Source organism: Neomonachus schauinslandi, chromosome 6 (assembly GCF_002201575.2).
Source record: "Neomonachus schauinslandi chromosome 6, ASM220157v2, whole genome shotgun sequence".
Lineage (NCBI taxonomy): Eukaryota > Metazoa > Chordata > Mammalia > Carnivora > Phocidae > Neomonachus > Neomonachus schauinslandi.
In genome coordinates this window covers 55,292,908-55,316,098 of record NC_058408.1, presented here as the reverse complement: position 1 = coordinate 55,316,098, position 23,191 = coordinate 55,292,908, and positions in this window count along the sequence as shown.

Genomic DNA, 23,191 nt, shown 5'->3' with positions numbered 1-23,191 from the left:
GTATATCCTTTTGTTTAATTCTGATTTTAGAACCATGGGAATGTTTCATATATCTCCCAAATAAATAAGTAATTAAATGAACTAAGGTGTGGGAGGTAAACTCAAAACATAATACAAATAGTAACCAATGAATGTAACTATATAAAAATGAATAACTGAATAATCAAAGCACACTGAAGAAAACAACAAGCCTAAGTAACTTTGGAAGACAGTATTTGACTGTGTACTCTAAGAGTTAAATCTCCCCCAAAAATGTACCACACACGTACTCTAGTTAATAAACTTGTTTTGCACAGGAGTGTGGGTTAGGAGTTTTGAAACTATCTTTTGTATTTTCTAGGACTGAGCAAATAGAAAAATATACTACAGATAATGAGAGCCAGATTTAGCCATCAGAAAAAGAGAAGAAGAGAGAATAAAGAGAAAAGTCTAGATAAAGAAGCCTGTGGTGTTGAATTAGAATCAGAGGTATCAGTATGAATTCAGGGTCTTTCACAGGTCATAGATTATTGATAGATAGATGGAGATAGGTAACAGACATGAGCATGTATACATATATTCATACATGTATTTCCTAGTTCTCTGTTCTCTCTAGAGGCAATGGCAGGAGAATGAGTATAACTAGCACCAGGTTTTGGTTTCTAAATACTACTGTCCAATAAAAAGAACTAGGGCTCCTTGGAGAAATGGATAATTCCAGAGCTGGGGCAAGGAAAATATAGAAATAGCCTGGAATATTCTGTGGTGCAAGGAATTAAGGAACTACTCAAACATGATAGAGGTATGTTGAAAAGTTATAGGAGCCAACTTAAAAGAACTCCAAGGCTAAATAGAGACAATTTAAACAGAAAGAAAGAAGAACAGAGAGGGAGGGAAGGTGGGAGGGAAGAAGGAAGGGAGGGAGGAATGGAAGGAGAGAGGCAAGGGAAGGGAAGGGGAAAGAAAGAGGGAAAGAGAGAAAGCAAGCTACAGAAGATCACCATTTGTCAAGCACTGCAGTAATAATCATTGCTGTCAAAATGGTCCTGAATATTAAAGTCTGTAGACAAAAGTACAATGAGACACAGGATATTTGCATTTTCTCAAAGCTCCCCACAAAAGACTTATTAATTTCAAAGAGCAAAACAGTGAGTTAGTATAGAAACTTGGAAGTCACCACCTTAATCATGGCATCAAAGTTGGCATTAGCAGCAGTGAGACATTTCCGCATAATCTATCTCCTGATATAACACACTGAGAAGGAGGTGAAATCCCTTTTGTGGAATCCTTGCCAAAAATGAGCATCCTGACTCAATCATAGGAAAGCATCACACAATCCAAATGGAAGAACTCATTGAAAGTTTCAAGGTCAGGAGATACAAAGAAAGACTGAGGAACCGTCCCATACTGGATGAGGCCAAGGAGATGTGACAACTAAACGGATCCTGGACCAAAAAAAGGACATTAGTGGGTGAAATTTGAATAAGTTTTCTCTGTAGATTCATTAGTAGCATCGTATCAGGATTGTTTTTTTGTTTTGTTTTGTTCCATTTGTCCTTGTTTTGATAATTGTACTGTGGTTATATAAAATGTAATATTTGAGAAAACCATGTTAAGGGTAGACCAAAATTCTTGTACTATTTTACAAATTTTTCATGAATCTAAAATTAGTTCAAAATGACAAGTTAAAAAAAATAGTACTAATTAAAAGAATAATCAATCCAAGCAGAAGTCTCTGAATACAGAAGAATGGGCAGTGAGACTCCAGTTTCAGATGGAAAAAAGTGAAACTCCACCAATATCTAAACTTCAAACAATCCTTCATTAAACTGTACTACATCCAAATGTGGGAGTATAAGCTTTAGGCAAGCCACCCTAAGATGAAATAGCTTTTCCTACAGCTTCCTTTCCTTATGTAGCTTTACATCCTTCAGCGCTCAGCCATTTCTTCTTGGCATGTGCAATGTTGACTTCACCTCTTGTGACAGTGTTCTCACCTTTCCCTGTCCTCATTGGCTGCCATTTGAGCTCCTTACCTTTTTCACTGATGCCTACAATTACAGCTTCATTCCTTGGACTTAAGACTATTTATTCTTATTCAAACAAAAATAAATCTCCTTGGATATGCTAAAAACAAAACAAAACATTTGCCCTAATGATAATTTATATCTCATCACAAAGGAATTTATTGAATAATAATCATCATTTTTTTAAAGGGGGTAGTAGGAAGAGCCTTAGGGTGTTACGTGCCTTAAGTGAAGGATGGATAATGAAGGAGAAGGAGAAAGGAGAATCAGGGCCCTTCAATGAGAATATTTTCTTCTAAAATAGTAGTTGTCAAACCAAATCTCTATGGAGTATTGGGCACAAGTGTTCAGCTCCTTAAATAGTGGCTCTGTTCTCATATTTCACTGGAAAATAGAGTGAATAGAATGTCTTCTTTTTTAATTTGCCTTGAGCTTTTGCTCACTTGGAAAAAACAGAAAGAACATGTAAACAACCAGAAGTGCTTAGCATAATACCTTGCTTTTCTGTAAATAGTGTACTGTGGCTATAATTTCACATTGCTTTACATATAATAGTGACATCTTTTCTGCTAGTGGAAAATGTTCATATATATTTGATAGAATGAAATAGATCAGTGTTCCATGATACTTTCTTTACATAGAGCATCATGGCTTCTAGGTATTTCCCTAAACAAGTTGGGGATTGCTAACCTACTTAAGAATCTAACAGATAGCTGGCTGTGAGTTGGAATCACATTCCCCTCTTCTACCATCAAAGAAGTGTTGCTAAGCCCTTACCCAAGAATATTGCAAAACCCAAAGCCAGGGACAACTTGGTGTCTCATTATGCTAATGCAAACTTGCACCCAGGATTTTTCCATTAGCAGTAAGTTTATGTCACCTAATAGCTTGAGACTGCACCAAAGCTTCATGTGAACATTGTCATTCACCATCCTGTTTAATGGGTATCTAATACAGAGACCAGCCTTTGCCTGCTGTCAGCTCTATCACTCCTTTTTTCATTTGGGAAATTATTTATTTCTAACAATGTCTCTAAGGTTGAATTTATTGCTGTGAGCTGGGTATTTAATAAAAATCTCTTTTTGTTGTTGTTGCCTTTGCTGAATTCTAGGGCATTCTAGTTCTGAATGTGTGGGCATTCTGAATAATTGCAGCTGCTATAAAAACATAAAATTTTCCAAAAAAAATTAAAAATTCTTAAGCTTAATGGGTGTTGAACTTGACACATTCTTGGTCTGCTACTTAAGGATGAGGCTAGACTCATGGAATGGCCCAATTCTGAGACATCACATACAGCAAAGAACAGGGAGGCTTGGGTCTTTGTAGTGTAAGGGCTGGAAGGTAAGTGCACTATCAGGGAAGAGGGGAACACATTCCCACTTTGGTCTTGATGACTTCCCTGGGCCCCAGAAAACCGCTCATGGTTCAGAGGACCTGAGTTATATAAGGCCTGGTGGCCTCAGCCTATAGAAAGGCAAGGTGGTATAGTACAGCAGATGAACTTGCCCCAGGAGGCCAAAGTTCTGGCCCCAAGTCTGGTACAACCAGGTGTGAGACCTTTGACAAAGCACCCCATCTCTCTGGACTTCACTTTCTTTACTTGAACAATAAGGAATTTGAACTAGGTGACTGCAAGGGTCCCCTCCAGTCCTAAAATTCTGAAATACTACCTTGCAATTTTTGACTGGATGCCTTTCGTTTCTTATATAAACCTAATTCCATGAGAATTAAAAGTAGAATTCATCGCCAATTAATTAAGTTGTAGTGACATGTTTAGAGAGAAGATAAAATGAACTTTTCCTCATAGGAAATTCTCATATGCTGTTTGAAATATATACCACAGAAGGGAAGTAGAAATTGGCCACAGAATTAGCAATCACTTATATGCTTTTAAGACAAATACAGTATGGATGAAGATAGTTTTTGTGTTGGGAACAAGTCCAGCCTCCAATGGCCTGCAGTTTTGCCCTCAGTGCCCAAACCCCCACTACACATTATTATTATTATTATTATTATTATTATTATTATTATTATTATTTTGTGTGTGTGTGCACAGGTATTGACTTCAAAAGACCTTGGTCAAATGCACACAATTTACTCTCTCATATGAATGGTATAAAAATGTACTGAATTGGGGGAGGAGCAAGATGGCAGAGGAGTAGGAGACCTAAATTTCTTCTGGTCCCAGGAATTCAGCTAGGTAGGGATCAAACCATTCTGAACACCTACAAACTCAACAGGAGATCGAAGAAAAGAATAGCAGCAACTCTCTGAACAGGAAAGCGACCACTTTCTGGAAGGTAGGAAGTGCGGAGAAGTGAATCCAAGGCAATATTCGGGAGGATAGATGGCGGGGGAAGGGGGCCTCTGTTGGCTGCTACCAGCAAGTGATAGAGCAGCAGAGCACAAAATCGGAACGTTTAGAAGTTGGTTCCACTGAGGGACGTCGCTCCAGTGGCTAAGCGGGGGGTTGAACCCTCTCGGGGACAGTGTGGTCTAAGGACCGTCGGGGTCACAGAAAGACTGGGGGTGCCTGAGTGCGGCAGAGCTCCCAGGTATCGGAGCGGGGAAGCCGGCTGCAGAGACAGAGCCGAGGCACAGGCTCTCAGTTCAGGGTTGCCATAAACCGTGATCCACGGCACAGTCGGGCCACTGCTCCTCCAGCAGGGACCCAACAAGCTGCAGATCCAGGGAGACTCCCCTTCCTCCCCCAGAAGGAGCAGTTTTGGGAGTGCATTGCAGGGATCTGCTGGGTTTGGAGACTCCACACCGAGTTGGGTGCCAGAGATAGAAATGCTCGGTCACAGGCCGGGTGAGCATGGAGTGCGGCCAGAGACCAGGGAGACGGGAGTGATTGACTGCTTTTCTCTGGGGGCACACTGAGGAGCGGGCCCCGAGTTCTCGGCTCCTTGGGGCAGAGATTGGGAGGCCGCCATTTTCACTCTCCGCCTCCAAAGCTGTACAGAAAGCTTGCAGGGAACAAAAGCTCCCGAGAACAAACCGGAGCAGATTACTTAACCCAGACCGGCAAGGGCGGGGCAATTCCACCTCTGGCAGAGACATTTGGGAACCACGGCAACAGCCCCTCCCCCAAAAGATCAGCAAGAACAGCCAGACAAGACCAAGTTTACCGATTGATGAGAATGGCAGAACTCCAGCGCTAGGCGAATACTCACATAGAATCCATGGCTTTTTTACCATGATTCTTTAGTCTTTCAAAGTTAATTTTTTTAACTGTCTTTTTTTTTTAATTTTTCTTTTTCCCTTTTTCAACCAACATCTTATCAATCCCTTTTTTAAAAAATCTTTTTTATTTTTCATTTTTAGAGTCATATTCCATCCCTTCATAGCAGTTACCCTTATTTTTGGTATATATATGTAAGTTGTTCTCTCTTTAAAATTTTGGGATACAGTTTCTTCTAACAGACCAAAATATACCCTAAATCTCTAGTGTATGGTTTTGTTCTAGTCTCCTGCCTGATCACATTCTCTCCCTTTTTTTTAATCTTCTTTCTTTTTTCAACCAGCTTCTTATCTTATCAATTCCTTTTATAAATTCTTTTATAATTTTCATCTTTACAGTCATATTCCATCCCTTCATTGTATTAACCCTTATTTTTGTACATATATAAGTTTTTTTTTTTAATTTTGGGAGGCACTTTCTTCTAACAGACCAAAATACTCCCAAAATCTACTTGTGGCACTGATTTTTGCACCAGCCTGACCATATTTGATCATATTCTGGGTTTTTTGTTGTTGTTGTAGTTTGTTTGTTTGTTTGTTTTTATCTTTTTCTTTTTCTTTTCTTTTTTTTTTTTCCTTTCTTTCCCTTTCTTTTCCCCCGGCTTCAGGTCTCTTCTGATTTGTTTAGTGTATATTTTTCTGGGGACGTTGTTACCCTGTTAGCATTTTGTTCTCTCATTCATCTATTCTCCTCTGGACAAAATGACAAGATGGAAAAAAATCACCTCAAGAAAAAGAACAAGGGGCAGTACAAACTGCCAGAGACCTAATCAATGCGGACATTAGTACAATGTCGGAACTAGAGTTCAGAATGATGATTTTAAAGATACTAGCTGGGCTTGAAAAAAGCATGGAAGATATTAGAGAAACCTTTCTGGAGAAATAAAAGAACTAAAACCTAACCAAGTCAAAATCAAAAAGGCTATTAATGAGGTGCAATAAAAAATGGAGGCTTTAACTGCTAGGATAATGAGGCAGAAGAGAGAATTAGTGATATAGAAGACCAAATAATGGAAAATAAAGAAGCTGAGAAAAAGAGAGATAAACAACTACTGGATCACAACGTCAGAATTCGAGAGATAAGTGATACCATAAGAGGAAACAATATTAAAATAATTGGGATCCCAGAAGAAGAAGAAAGAGAGAGAGGGGCAGAAGGTATATTGGAGCAAATTATAGCAGATTTGATGAAGGAAACAGGCATCAAAATCCAGGAGGCACAGAGAACCCCTCTCAAAATCAATAAAAATAAGTCAACATCTAATAGTAAAACTCCCAAGTCTCAGAGACAAAGAGAAAATCCTGAAAGCAGCTTGGGAGAAGAGATCTGTAATCTACAGTGGTAGAAACATTAGATTGGCAACAGACCTATCCATAGAGACCTGGCAGGCCAGAAAGGACTGGCATGATATATTCAGAGCCCTAAATGAGAAAAATATGCAGCCAAGAATACTATATCCAGCTAGACTGTCATTGAAAATAGAAGGAGAGATAAAAAGCTTCCAGGACAAACAAACACTAAAGGAATTTGCAAACACAAAACCAGCCCTACAAGAAATATTGAAAGGGGTCCTCTAAGCAGAGAGACTAAAAGCAACATAGACCAGAAAGGAACACAGACAATATACAGTAACAGTCACCTGACAGGCAATACAATGGCACTAGATTCATATCTTTCAATAGTTACCCTCAATGTAAATGGGCTAAATGCCCCAATCAAAAGACACAGGCTATCAGATTGGATAAAAAAAAAAAAAGACCCATCGAGATGGTGTCTGCAAGAGACTCATTTTAGACCCAAAGACACCCCCAGATTGAAAGTGAGGGTGTGGAAAACCATTTACCATGCTAATGGACACCAAAAGAAAGCTGGGTGGCAATCCTTCTATCAGACAAATTAGATTTTAAACCAAAGACTGTAATAAGAGATGGGGAAGGACACTATATCCTACTTAAAGGGTCTATCCAACAAGAAGATCTAACAATTGTAAATATCTATGCCCCTAACATGGGAGCAGCCAATTATATAATGCAATTAATAATAAAAGCAAAGAAACACATCAACAACAATACAATAATAGTGGGGGACTTTAACACCCTCCTCATTGAGATGGACAGATCATCTAAGCAAAAGATTCACAAGGAACTAAAGACTTTATTTTTTTTTAAAGATTTTATTTATTTATTTGACAGAGAGAGACACAGCGAGAGAGGGAACACAAGCAGGGGGAGTGGGAGAGGGAGAAGCAGGCTTCCTGCAGAGTGGGGAGCCCGATGTGGGGCTCGATCCCAAGACCCTGGGATCATGACCTGAGCCTAAGGCAGACACTTAATGACTGAGCCACACAGGCGCCCCAGAACCAAAGACTTTAAATGACACACTGGACCAAATGGAACTCACAGATATATTCAGAACATTCCATCCCAAAGCAATGGAATACAAATTCTTCTCTAGTGCCCATGGAACATTCTCCAGAATAGATCACATCCTAGGTCACAAATCAGGTCTCAACTGGTACCAAAAGATGGGGATCATTCCCTGCATATTTTCAGACCACAATGCTTTGAAACTAGAACTCAATCGCAAGAGGAAAGTCGGAAAGAACTCAAATACATGGAGGCTAAAGAGCATCCTACTGAAGAATGAATGGGTCAACCAGGAAATTAAAGAAGAATTAAAAAAATTCATGGAAACAAATGAAAATGAAAACACAATTGTTCAAAATTTTTGGAACACAGCAAAGGCAGTCCTAAGAGGAAAGTATATAGCAATACAAGCCTTTCTCAAGAAACAAGAAAGGTCTCAAATACACAATCTAACCCCACACCTAAAGGAGCTGGAGAAAGAACAGCAAATAAAGCCTAAACTCAGCAGGAGAAGGAAAATAATAAAGATCAGAGCAGAAATCAATGAAATAGAAACCAAAAGAACAGTAGAACAGATCGACAAAACAAGGAGCTGGTTCTTTGAAAGAATTAACAAGATTGATAAACCCCTGGCCAGACTTAACAAAAAGAGAGAAATGACCCAAATCAACAAAATCATGAATGAAAGAGGAGAGATCACAACCAACACCAAAGAAATACTAACAATTAGGGTCACCTGGGTGGCTCAGTCGTTAAGCATCTGCCTTTGGCTCAGGTCATGATCCCAGGGTCCTGAGATCGAGCCCTGCATCAGGTTCCCTGCTCGGCGGGAGGCCTGCTTCTCCCTCTCCCACTCCCCCTGCTGGTGTTCCCTCTCTGGCTGTGTCTCTCTCTGTCAAATAAATAAATAAAATCTTTAAAAAAAAAAAGAAATACAAATAATTATAAGAACATATTATGAGCAACTCTATGCCAGCAAATTAGATAATCTGGAAGAAATGGATGCATTCCTAGAGATGTATCAACTACCAAAACTGAACCAGAAAGAAATAGAAAACCTGAACAGACCTATAACCACTAAGGAAATTGAAGCAGTCATCAAAAATCTCCCAACAAACAAAAGCCCAGGGCCAGATGGCTTCCCAGGGGAATTCTACCAAACATTTAAAGAAGACTTAGTACCTATTCTTCTGAAACTGTTCCAAAAAATAGCAATTGAGGAAAACTTCCAAACTCGTTTTATGAGGCCACCATTACCTTGATCCCCAAACCAGACAAAGACCCCATCAAAAAGGAGAATTACAGACCAATATCCTTGATGAACATGGATGCAAAAATTTTCACCAAAATACTAGCCAATAGGATCCAACAGTACATTAAAAGGATTATTCACCATGACCAAGTGGGATTTATCCCTGGGCTGCAAGGTTGGTTCCACATCCGCAAATCAATCCATGTGATGCCTTAATAAAAGAAAGAATAAGAAACATATGATCCTCTCAATAGATGCAGAAAAAGCATTTGACAAAGTACAGCATCCTTTCTTGATCAAAACTCTTCAGAGTATAGGGATAGAGGGCACATACCTCAATATCATAAAAGCCATCTATGAAAAACCCACAGCGAATATCATTCTCAATGGGGAAAACCTGAGAGCTTTCCCCCTAAGGTCAGGAACAAGGCAGGGATGTCCACTTTCACCACTGCTATTCAACATAGTATTAGAAGTCCTAGCCACAGCAATCAGACAACAAAAAGAAATAAAAGGCATCCAAATTGGCAAAGAAGAAGTCAAACTCTCACTCTTTGCAGATGATATGATACTTTATATGGAAAACCCAAAAGACTCCACCCCAAAACTGCTAGAACTCATACAGGAATTCAGTAAAGTGGCAGGATATAAAATCAATGCACAGAAGTCAGTGGCATTCCTATACACCAACAACAAGACAGAAGACAGAGAAATTAAGGAGTCGATCCCATTTACAATTGCACCCAAAAACATAAGATACCTAGGAATATATCTAACCAAAGAGGCAAAGGATCTGTATTCAGAAAACTATAAACTACTCATGAAAGAAATTGAGAAAGACACAAAGAAATGGAAAAATGTTCCATGTTCGTGGATTGGAAGAACAAATATTGTGAAGATGTCAATGCTACCTAGAGCAATCTACACATTCAATGCAATCCCTATCAAAATGTCATCCACTTTTCTCAAAGAAATGGAACAAATCATCCTAAAATTTGTATGGAACCAGAAAAGACCCCGAATAGCCAGAGGAATGTTGAAAAAGAAAAGCAAAGCTGGCGGCATCATGATCACGGACTTCCAGCTCTATTACAAAGCTGTCATCATCAAGACAGTATGGTACTGGCACAAAAACAGACACGTAGATCAATGGAACAGAATAGAGAGCCCAGAAATGGACCCTCAACCCTATGGTCAACTCATCTTTGACAAAGCAGGAGCAGGAAAGAATGTCCAATGGAAAAAAGACAGTCTGTTCAACAAATGGTGTTGGGAAAATTGGACAGCCACATGCAGAAGAATGAAACTGGACCATTTCCTTACACCACACACAAAAATAGACTCCAAATGGTTGAAAGACCTAAATGTGAGAGAGGAGTCCATCAAAATCCTAAAGGAGAACACAGGCAGCAACCTCTTCGACCTCAGCTGCAGCAACTTCTTCCTAGAAACATCACCAAGGCAAGCAAGGGAAGCAAGGGCAAAAATGAACTATTGGGACTTCATCAAGATAAAAAGCTTTTGCACAGCAAAAGAAACAGTCAACAAAACCAAAAGACAACTGACAGAATGGGAGAAGATATTTTCAAATGACATATCAGATAAAGGCTAGTATCTAAAATCTATAAAGAACTTATCAAACTCAACACCTAAAGAACAAATGATCCAATCAAGAAATGGGCAGAAGGCATGAACAGACATTTTTCCAAAGAAGACGTCCAAATGGCCAAAAGACACATGAAAAAGTGGTCAACATCACTTGGCATCAGGGAAATCCAAATCAAAACCTCAATGAGATACCACCTCACACCAGTCAGAATGGCTAAAGTTAACAAGTCAGGAAATGACAGATGTTGGCTGGGATGTGGAGAAAGGGGAACCCTCCTACACTGTTGGTGGGAATGCAAGCTGCTGCAGCCACTCTGGAAAACAGTAGGAGGTTCCTCAAAAAGTTGAAAATAGAGCTACCTTATGACCCAGCAATTGCACTACTGCGTATTTACGCCAAAGATACAAATGTAGTGATCTGAAGGGGTATATGCACCCTAATGTTTATAGCAGCAATGTCCACAATAGCCAAACTATGGAAAGAGCCAAGATGTCCATCGACAGATGAATGGATAAGGAAGATATGGTATATATATATACAATGGAATATTATGCAGCAATCAAAAGGAATGAGATCTTGCCATTTGCAATGACGTGGATGGAATGGGAGGGTATTATGCTGAGCGAAATAAGTCAATCAGAGAAAGACATGTATCATATGACCTCACTGACATGAGGAATTCTTAATCTCAGGAAACAAACTGAGGATTGCTGGAGTGGTGGGGTATGGGAGGGATGGGGTGGCTGGGTGATGGACATTGGGGAAGGTATTGCTATGGTGAGCTCTGTGAATTGTGTAAGACTGTTGAATCACAGACCTATACCTCTGAAACAAATAATACATTATATGTTAAAAAAAGAAAAGAAGATAGCAGGAAGGGAAAAATGAAAGGGGGGAAGTCGGAGGGGGAGATGAACCATGAGAGACTATGGACTCTGAAAAACAAACTGAGGGTTTTAGAGGGGAGGGGGTTGTGGAGATGAGTTAGCCTGGTGATGGGTATTAAAGAGGGCACATGCTGCATGGAGCACTGGGTGTTATACGCAAACAATGAATCATGGAACACTACATCAAACACTAATGATGTAATGTATGGTGATTAACATAACATAATAAAATATATATATATATATATATATATATATATATATATATATATACTGAATTGTATCTTTTTAATTTAAAATGCTATCCTCATGTCCATTAACAAGACAATTAATAAAGATCATACTTACCTGCACAATGAAATGCTATTCAACAATAAAAAGGAACAAACTACTTTAAAACATGCAGAGCAAAGAAGACAGACTCAGAAGAATATGTACCATATCACTCAGTTTATAAGAAACTCTAAAAAGATAAGTCTAATCCTACAGAAAATCAACATAGTGGTTGTCTGGGGTTGGGCATGCAGGGCATAGCTGGCAAGAAGGAATTCTCTGGGGTGATAGAAATGTTCTATATCTTGTTAGGGGTGTTGGCTACACAGGTGTACACATTTATACAAACTCATTCAGCTATACATGTAAGATCTGTGAATTTCACTCTGTATAAACTATAACTCATTAAAGTTGTTCATAATTTTAAAAATGCTATCTCAACGGTGTCAGATAGTCTACCAGTGAGAGTATAACCTGGAACCAACATTTGGAGAAGTATTTTCATGTGAGTAAAAGAACCTTTAAATACTCACACTTCTTGACTCAGTAATTCCAATTTTAAAAGTCCTAAAGCATGAGTTGGGGGACAAATATTTTTCTGTAATTGTGGTCACAACAATATCATATTTTCCCCCAACATTTTATTATAAAAATGTTAAACATATGAAAAAGTTGAAAAAATTTTTACAGTGAATACATTCATACCCATCATTTTGATTCACCATTAACATTTTACCTTTTTGCTTTATCATGTATCTATCCCACTATCCTTTGAATTTACAAATTAATTTGTGGAAATTTGACTTTTTTTTTTTACAATATTGAGTCCTAGCATCCAGGACTAGAAGAAAATATATCAAGACACTAACAGATTTTTTTTCTTCCTGTGTAATGGGATCCCACAAGTTTATAAATCTTATTATGAGTGACCAAAATATTTTCTTAAGTGTATTCATGGAAGTAGAGTTGAATTTACCCAGAAGCAGATCAAGTAGCTATCTCTGTGTTATAAAGAGATAAGGAAGACACCTTCTGCTTTCGGACACCCTTTCTCATCTGCCCTGTTCTTCAAAGTTCCATCAGTATGTAGTCATTCTTTTGAGTTAATGCATTGAATCTAGAGTTTAAAAGTATGACTAATTCTTGAATGAACACATCAAGCCACAGTTGTTTACACATGTATACATTCAAATGAGCCACTACTAAGGCAGAAATTCCTGAGTTGTGCAGGCAAACTTTGAACTGAGCAGACACAGGAAAGAAGGCGAAGCCTAATGCTGGTGATTCTGAGAGGCTACTGTGCAGTAGGAGTAAACCTGGCATTTGTGATAGGGAAACAGGGCATCCAAGTGCATACACATGCTGGGGACACTGTAGTATGGAGCCATCCCTGTATTCTAGAAGGGCCAGCTGCAAGGATGAGAACATAATACCTAGACTTGTAGCAAAAAGTTTGTGGATAGTCAGATAAAGCTTTGATTTCCTTTGTAACTATTAAAAATTCTGGGCTCCCCCAATATGCTAAATGGTTTGTGTTAGTTATTTGGAGGTACCCTGAGGCTGCAGTCCATCTGGCTGTATATTGTGTCATTTTGATTTTCTACTGAAGGCCTGTGGGGACTTGGAATGGGCATCCTCAGGGGACTCAGAGAGACTTTTTGCCAATCCAATCAACTATATCTCTGGCTTAGTTTCTTGTTTTCAAAATCATAGGCACTGTTGTTCCAAAATTAATATTTTTGAATATTTGACACATCCCTGAGGGAGAGCACAGGGCCTCCCCACCTTTGTTTCCCCTGCAAAACAAGTCAAGATGAAGTCTTTGCTGATGAAACTCTTGGCTTCATCTTCTTCAGCTGTGCTTCATCCCTGTGGCTTTCCCTCTTGGAAATCCCAAAATAGTCACGGAGGATGGCCTCCAAGGCTAGAGTTGACCTGGCCTGTCTGGCTGTCTTCCAAAAGGATTTTTTATGAAAATATTACTTTGTTTTTTTCTCATCAGAGCCTTTTCTTTTGTTATTAGAGACCATGCAAAGCTGTGTTCTTCCCCTCTTTACCATTCTTTTACAATCCCAAATTCTTTCTTTTCTTACCCCATCAAGAATGCAAGCTTCCTTCTCTGGCCTAAAAGCCTTTTCTGAGAGATTAGAAGTAGAGAAGCATGGTGCCTTGATCATGAACATGTAAAGACACTTGAAGTAATGAACCCCTGAAAAGAATTATCCATCCATCCAGTAATTAATTCCCTCTTTGCCTCAGTGGGAACTTGGCTACACTTTACTTTTCACAAATACACATGTCGACTAGCTGTCAACAAAGGCTGGAAAGTAACAAGGAGTTCCCTCTGTTGGTACCTTAATCATTCTGCCAAGTGAGACCTCAGTCCTATGTCCCCATCAGAATGCTGGGACCTGTTAACCAAGAGTAAGTGTTGGTTACTTCCCACTGACATTGTCTGGAGTTTTTCTGGCTGCATCCCGTATTAGACTGTGAGCTCCTTGAGAGCCAGCTCTGTGCTTCATGGTCCCAGTTCTTAATACAAAGTTTGACACATGAGAAGAGTTCAACCGATGTTGAATGAATGGGTGAATTCAATTTATAGTCAAAAGACCAAAGATGTGGCCCTTCTTCATGACTTACTAGTTAAGTATTATAGGGAAAGCCACTTAACCTTTCTGAACTTGTTTTTTTATATGAAAAAAAATGGAAATAGTATTATAAATGCCTGCCTCAAATTCCATTTGAGAGGCAAATGGAATAGCTGTATGTGGAAATGATGTGTTAACTATAAAGAGGGCAAGGGGACTGACTACTCTTTCTTCCTGCTTCATTGTCACCCAAGAAGGTGAGGACTCAAGACAAACAGGGTGTTCTAGTGCTGACCCCAAGTGTACCAGTTGTGTGAGCTTAGGTGTGTCATCTCTTTGAACCTCTATTCCTTCTCTGTGAATTGAGGAGAAGAATGTATTAGATAGACACAGAGCCTAATACACTGCCTGGCCCATTATAAGCTCTTAGCAGGTGGTCACGGTGGGGAGTCAAAGTAATATTGTGACAGATAAGAACTTTGAAGTCAGGCAGACTTGAGGTCAAAGCTGTGCTCTGCCACTGAAATGGCTGGGTAATCTTGGGCAAGTTACTTATATTTTTGAACCTCAGTCTCTTTAGCTATGAAATGGGCATAATATTAATACCAGTTACATGGTATTGTTGTGATGACTGCATGGAACAATGGACATGAGGTGCTGAGCACATGGTAGGCAGGAGAGTTTCCTGTTTCACTTTCCTTCTCCCCAAATCAACAGGCTGCCATCCTCCCAGCCTGGCACAGTGCTCAAACCCCAAAAACACAGGACAAGAGAAAAGAAATGTTGAGCCCCACTTCCCCCCAGGAGATATTCATAGGTTAGGCTCAGATTCCCAGAAGTGCCTTCCTTACTATCTCTAAGTCCTTATCTATATTTCACCTGATGTCAACTACACTGTTCCCCTTTGAACCAAATCCCAAGGTCTGAAATTATTAATGGTTCTACAATCTGATACACTATAATTGCCCTGCAGAGTCCAATTTTCTTGCAGCTATAAAAGTCAATAATCCCTTCCAGATCCTTGTCAGTCAGACCTTCCCAGGGCAGTGGCCCCGGTGCATAGGCAGGTGGCCAGGGTTTGATTTCTGCAGATGGGTCCAGGAGCTGCCATGGGAGCCAGGTCTGTTCTCTCTGCCCGGGCATCTTGCTCTCTGTCTGGGAAGCCTGTGCACACTGGTTTTAGTTTTTAGTTACCCATTCCTATGTGCCTCAAGTGCACTTAAATGCAACAGTTGCCCAAATTGTCTGACCTGGCTTACTTCCAACAGGTTGACCTAGGAGCTAATTTTTTAAAAATTTTTTTATTGTTATGTTAATCACCATACATTACATCATTAGTTTTTGATGTAGTGTTCCATGATTCATTGTTTGTGCACAACACCCAGTGCTCCATGCAGAACATGCCCTCTTTAATACCCATCACCAGGTTAACCCATCCCCCCACCCCCTCCCCTCTAGAACCCTCAGTTTGTTTTTCAGAGTCCATCATCTCTCATGGTTCATCTAGGAGCTAATTTTTTAAACCATACCACTTCACTCACATTCTGACATTCTGCATAACTCTTAATTCTGCCATTCATTGCTTAAGAAAAAAACTACTGGGATTTTTATCTAACTGATTCTAGAATGTAAAATTATGGAAATTCACAAGGAGAGAAGAGCCAAAATTCTGACTTTAATGGTTTCATGTTAGTTCAGGAAGGGCTGTGTATGTCAATGAGTAATACTATTAAGAACAGCAACAATACCCATAGCTACTATTTATTGAGCGCATATTATGTGTACTACATCATTTGAATGAAGCCATATTAAAGTGGCTGCCAGGTATAGTACCCCCAAAATTTTCCTATGTGCTCTATAGCTCAAAAATGGGTTTCAGAAAGTCTGATAATTATACTCTTAGGCTAGTACAGATCATTCAGCTGGAATGGGGACAAATGGAAACAAAACAATTAAACCTGAGTATTAAGAGGGCCAATGACAATTTTGAGGGGAATATTCCTGGCTCATAAACTTTTAATAGAAATTTTCATTTTTAGCACAAATGCTGACCTTTCACAGCCATGCCAGCCAGTCACATCACACTGTAGACCTCTTTATCATATCGCTTTTTGGCCTTTTGGCTAAGATCAAGTGTAGACCTCTTTATCATAACTGCAATCCTCTCTAATCTCCATCTCAAACACCCCATGATTTGACCCACATTAAATTCCCATTCTTTTACAGTAGTACCCAAGTCAAACATCCTTTAATGTCACTGTCCAATTTATTTATCCTATGGAACTTCTCCCTATTCTCACTCCTCTCCACTTTTCATAAGCAGCTTAAATTCTATGATCAATTGTTATAAGGAGTTGCTTCCAGACACTCTTCTAATCTCATGCCTTGCCTCTTACGTCATTGTGCTTGCTTGATAAAACCACAACCATAGTTATATCCAGCCCTCTCCTCCTTTTCACCAGCATCCATGCAGCTAACTATGACTAGAGAAAGACACAAACCACTGACTTGTCATCTTTAAAGTCACTGCCACCAACTCAAGTGGATCCTTAATGCTGCCCAGTAGGCATATTTTATTTCCCTACTCCACTCTCCCTCCTGGTCTCCCAAATAATTGTCCTGCACTCTCCTTTTTCTCCTCCTATCACTTCACTAGAACCACTTCATCAAGGTCTCAAATGACCTCCAAGTTGCTGAAACCAAGGATTATGTCTCAATTCTCATCTTATTTGATTTAACAGCAGTGTTTGACATGCTTCTTTAATTGGCATCTGCACTTGCATCTACCTTCACAGCTATTCCTTCTCTGGGTCTTTCAATGTGTCATCCTCACCTCCCTGTCCTCTAAATGTTGGAGTGCCCAGCCTTCAGTTGTTGGCTGAACTCTCTCCCCAAGTGAGCTCATCCTTTCTCCAGGTTTCAAATGTCATTTATATAATGATGACACCCAAAATATTACCCCCCAACTGCCAACCTTGGCCCCAGGTTTCATCATGACTTCTGTCCTTGTGTCTCTTTAGGCTAAATTCTCACAGTAGTCAGAACGATCCTGTTAAATGTAAGTCACATGATGTCAGTCCTGTGTTCAAAACCTTCCAGTGCTTTCCCATATCATCCAAAGTAAAGTCCAAGGTCCACGCAATGACCTACATGTCCAGTCTTCCTGCTCACTGCACGACACATCCCACACCCACATTAAATCTCTGATCTTATCTACCACTTTTCTCAGGTGGAGATTTGGTCTGTTTTGTTCATTGCCATATCCCAAGTGTTTTACATGTAAACCATAATCAATTGATACTCCTTGAATACATTAATCAATGAATCAGTGCTCATTCCTAGCAGGCTGGGTAAAATGTAGGTTTAGGGATCTTTGCGGACACAGTGATGGGTGGTAGGATGGGCAGTGAGTTGTCTTCCTCTTTCCATCTCCACCCTCCCACCTACTTTCAAACACACAGCTAGTCAAGAAATCTGAGGGTTTTATAGACCTGGGATAGTTTTCTTCCGATTTATTCTGGCTAAGCTTCATCGATGTGCTATTGTAAGCCTGCCCCATGTTGTCTTTCTTCCTATTGAAGAAGAGAGAACAGGTCTTGGAAGGTAAAAGTGCAAATGCACTGTGGTTTGGCTGCTCTTGGGATATGAAAGTGCCATCAAAACAGTGATTGTTGATTACTATAAAATGGATCCAAGTATTAGCTGTATTAGCTTATACTTGAACTTCTGGTAAGCCATGGAAAGGGATATGTAGGGACCCAACCACATTGCTCCTCTTACAAAGAAGGAGCTCGACTAAGGCCAAGCTTACCTTGGAAATCAAGATCAGGTGCCTTAGGTTGGGTTTGCCAAATGTTAATTGCACCACATGGTACTGACATCTATTCTGACCAGGTAACAACATATTTCTTTGCCAATAAGCTGTGCATTTTATCTACTAAACCTTCAGCTCACACAGTTACCTAGTAAGTGGAAACTCCATTTACCCCCAAGAATATCCCCTTCCCTTTTGAAGGTCAAACTCACTTCCAATCTTTTCTGCTCATGTGGCAGGCTGAGATGGGTCAGTTTCCTAGCTTGAAGGAAAGGAGAGATGCTAGCCGTTTATAATCCTAAAATTTGTATGGAACCAGAAAAGACCCCGAATAGCCAGAGGAATGTTGAAAAAGAAAAGCAAAGCTGGCGGCATCATGATCACGGACTTCCAGCTCTATTACAAAGCTGTCATCATCAAGACAGTATGGTACTGGCACAAAAACAGACACGTAGATCAATGGAACAGAATAGAGAGCCCAGAAATGGACCCTCAACTCTATGGTCAATTAATCTTTGACAAAGCAGGAAAGAATGTCCAATGGAAAAAAGACAGTCTGTTCAACAAATGGTGTTGGGAAAATTGGACAACTACATGCAGAAGAATGAAACTGGACCATTTCCTTACACCACACACAAAAATAGACTCCAAATGGTTGAAAGACCTAAATGTGAGACAGGAGTCCATCAAAATCCTGAAGGAGAACACAGGCAGCAACCTCTTTGACTTCAGCCGCAGCAACTTCTTCCTAGAAACAGTGCCAAAGGCAAGGGAAGCAAGGGCAAAAATGAACTATTGGGACTTCATCAAGATAAAAAGCTTTTGCACAGCAAAAGAAACAGTCAACAAAACCAAAAGACAACTGACAGAATGGGAGAAGATATTTTCAAATGACATATCAGATAAAGGACTAGTATCCAAAATCTATAAAGAACTTATGAAACTCAACACCCAAAGAACAAATAATCCAATCAAGAAATGGGCAGAAGGCATGAACAGACGTTTTTCCAAAGAAGACATCCAAATGGCCAACAGACACATGAAAAAGTGCTCAACATCACTCGGCATCAGGGAAATCCAAATCAAAACCTCAATGAGATACCACCTCACACCAGTCAGAATGGCTAAAGTTAACAAGTCAGGAAATGACAGATGTTGGCTGGGATGTGGAGAAAGGGGAACCCTCCTACACTGTTGGTGGGAATGCAAGCTGCTGCAGCCACTCTGGAAAACAGTAGGAGGTTCCTCAAAAAGTTGAAAATAGAGCTACCTTATGACCTAGCAATTGCACTACTGGGTAATTTACCCCAAAGATACAAATGTAGTGATCTGCAAGGGTACATGCACCCTGATGTTTATAGCAGCAATGTCCACAATAGCCAAACTATGGAAAGAGCCAAGATGTCCATCGACAGATGAATGGATAAAGAAGATATGGTATATATATACAATGGAATATTATGCAGCCATCAAAAGAAATGAGAGCTTGCCATTTGCAACGACGTGGATGGAACTGGAGGGTATTATGCTGACCATGATGTAACTCAAGCAGAAAACGATTACAGAGAAGAGGTCCAAGCGTGAGAGTCTGGGGAAACCCAGAATGAAACGACCAGAAGACAGTTCAGAATGTACAACTGATGTTCTCAAATGAAGATAGCGCTGAAAATAGATCTGCTAGATGTTGGAGTTGATGTTCTATTGAAGCCCAGAGGCTGAATGGAATTGTCAAGGGAGAGACCACAGAGAGGGAAAAGAGCAGCACCTCTATTTAGGGAGGAGGAGGAGAGCAATATAGAGGTAAAAAGGGGAACACAAAAGCCAGGAGCCCCAGAGAGAGAGGAGTAAACAACAACACAGACTGGTTCAAAGGGTTGAAGATCGGTTCTAACAACCAGAACATTTTGTGTGGCTTTTATGGGAGAATTTTCTTTAGACTACACAACAGGGAAGACTTCAGTTTAGTCAGTGAAGGATTACTGTATCCAGCTGCTCTCATTTGCTTTTTTTTTTTTCAATATTCTATTATGAAAATGTTCGTATGTATAGAGAAGTTCAAAGTATTTTACTGCGACCACCCACCCACCATTGGAATTCTACCATGAGTTTTTTACCAGACTTGTTTTATTACATATCTATCTATCCATTCATACTTCCATCAATCCACCTTTAAAAAAAAAAAAAATGCAATCAACTAAGCAAGCTGTACCTAGTTCTAGGTAGCTCTAAAGTTACTGGTTCTAGGTACACTGTACCCCTAAATATACCAGCATGCACATCAGTAGTTCAATATGTGCTTACAGTTTTGTTTTCTTCTGAGGGAGAATTTATATACCAATGAAATGAACAAATCTTAAGTGAACATTTGCTGAGTTTTGAGATACATATATATATATATATAAATCCCTTTTAAGATATAAAATATTATTACCCTACAAAGTTCCCTCATACTCCTTCCCAGTCAATCCTTGCTTCCCTCCCTCTACAGAGGCAACCACTTATTCTAATTATTATTATTTTCCATAATTTATATATTGACCTTTACTTCACACAAAAATGGTTTTGCATAACATAGAACTTTATATAAATAGAATCATATAGCATTTGTTCTTTTTGTGTCTGGCATTTCAAGTTCACAACATTTTGATGACATTATCCATATTGTGTACTTTGTTCCTTTCTATTGTTGAAAAGTAGTCCATTGGATGAATATACCCCAATGTGGTTTTTCACTTTTTCACTGACAGACAAGTAGGCTGCTTCCAGTTTTTAGCTATTATTCATAAAGCTGCTATAAACTTTATATATAAGAGGGTTTTTTGACATATATTTTCATTTCTCTTGTATAAATACCTTGGAGTGGAATTGCTGGATTTATGCTGTCAAATAATTTAATTTTTGCAGGAAACTCATGAAATATCAATTGTTTCTATTTATAATGAGGAAGCTCAGAAGAGTTAGGTCAATTTCTCAAGATTGCTCACCTTCTAAGAGGTAAATGCTGGGATGTAACCCCAGGCCTCTCTGAGCCTGAAGACCATGTACTCCATTACACCAGGTTATGCAGAAAAGACATTTTGTCTTCAGTGCATTTTATCTCCTGTGGACTCTAGCAGAAAGTGTGCTTGATACCTTCCTTACCTCATGGTACTTCATCACACCATACCTCTTATTTCCCTTTCTCCAAAGTCTATCTTGCTCCTATGTGACAATAAGGGAACCAGATAAATCTAACTCATATTACCCACCCAAACAGCATATTCCATAACACAATTAAAATTTGCAGTTTATACTTTTAACATTACCTGTCTTCATTTGCAATGTGGAAAATAGGGGTAATAACAGTACTTATCTCTTAAGACTGTTTACTTAAATATATATCAAATAAATATTATTTGAAAGGTACTAAGGATAAAATAGTGATCAAAACAGGAGGAGGTACTGTTTTCATGTAGCTTTCAATTTAGACAAGAAGAGACAGTAATAAAAAAGTTGTATTAATTAATGCAGTGTTACAAACTGCTAAGTGCTCTGGAAGAAAGGAACATAGTCTTATGAAAGGATGAGATTTTTTAGGGTTGGTTCCCAAAGGAGTGGCCTGTATTTCAATGTTCAAGGGGCACTAGGAACTCAGCTCTATTTCTAGATGCTCCAGGTGTCTGTAGAGCTCCAACCCAAGAAGCCAGGTACAATTATAAAACAGGGTCTCCTGTATTTGCTTCCAGAGGACCCTGCTTCTCATTAAGCTTCCCCCCACCTTTTCTAGGTACCCAGTGTTTGTTCTAATTTCCCAGAATTCTTTATGCCAGGCCTTCTTGAAAGCTCCTCTTTCTCTGGATTTATCCCTTTCCCCTAACTGAAATCTCATTCCCTTGGGACATGAACTGTCAACATCTGAATAACTAAATCATGTTGAGGCACAAACTCTTTACAGTGTTGCTCCTCTGTGACATTCCCCAGCCTTCATTCAGCCTCAGAATAAAAACTGATGAGGGCAGTAATTTCAAGCACTGTATATGGCCACCTCCATATAGACCCTGGTGGTACAGTGTGAGGAGGCATTATGCACAGTTGCTCAAGGAAGGCACTGGGTGCTTCAAGAACAGATGATACCTCCCACACTAGGCAATCTTGGCAGATGGAATAGCTGCAAGATAAATGGACTATGTGGCCCAAGTCCTCTTGGGAAAAGCATATTCTTCAGACAAGACCAAGTAGAGAGAGATCTTTATGAATTTGCAGCTTTGGGGAAAGGTGCAATCTAGATCTAAATGGAAAATCAAGGACAAAGACTAAAATGCGTTGGGAAACTGGATTTCTCTTAAAGCACAAAAGGCAAAGCACACACTGTAAATTGAATGCAAAATATTCTTGCAAGAGAAAAATTTTAAATCAGTTTTAGAGGAGTATGTTACATATGGAGCATTCCTCCATTATAAGTGTACATTTCAATAAGCTTTGACAAATATATACAGTCAAGTGACACCATAATCAAGACATAGAACAGTTACATCAACGCAAAAAATTCAGTCAAGCACCTTTGTAGTATGGGTTATCTTTGATTGAATCATATACCAGATTCTACTGAAGATAAAGGGACAGACTTGCTGATGGACTGGATGTGGAATGTCCAGGGTGACGCCAAGCTTTTGTCCTGAAAAAGTGGGTACACAGAGGTGCCCCTCTATGAGAGGTAGATGGATGTGACAAGAGGCAGAGTGGTTTTGTGGGGAAAATCAGTGGTTTAGTTTTGAACATTAAGGAGAAGCTGATTTATGCAAGACAAAATGAAATAAGTGGATAAGCATTTACAAGACTGGCCATAAAAAGTCAAAGAGATTCTTATGGAAATGACAGTGTAGTACAATTTTACATGTATGAACTTCTCAGTCATTGAAAGAGATGATGCTATGCAGCATCAGTTGTATTGGGAGAACTTGTGTAAGCACCAACTGCAGATGATGATTCAGATAAAAACTGTCATTTGAAGAAAAGTGTTCCAAAGACATGAGATGTCCATACCTCTTGAACCCTCTCATTCCAATTCTGGGACTTTTTTTTAGGGAATTATATTCTAAAATCAAACCAAATTTAAAAGAAAACCTTTTATTTGCACCAACTGCTCACTGCAACTTTCTTTAGAATGGTAACA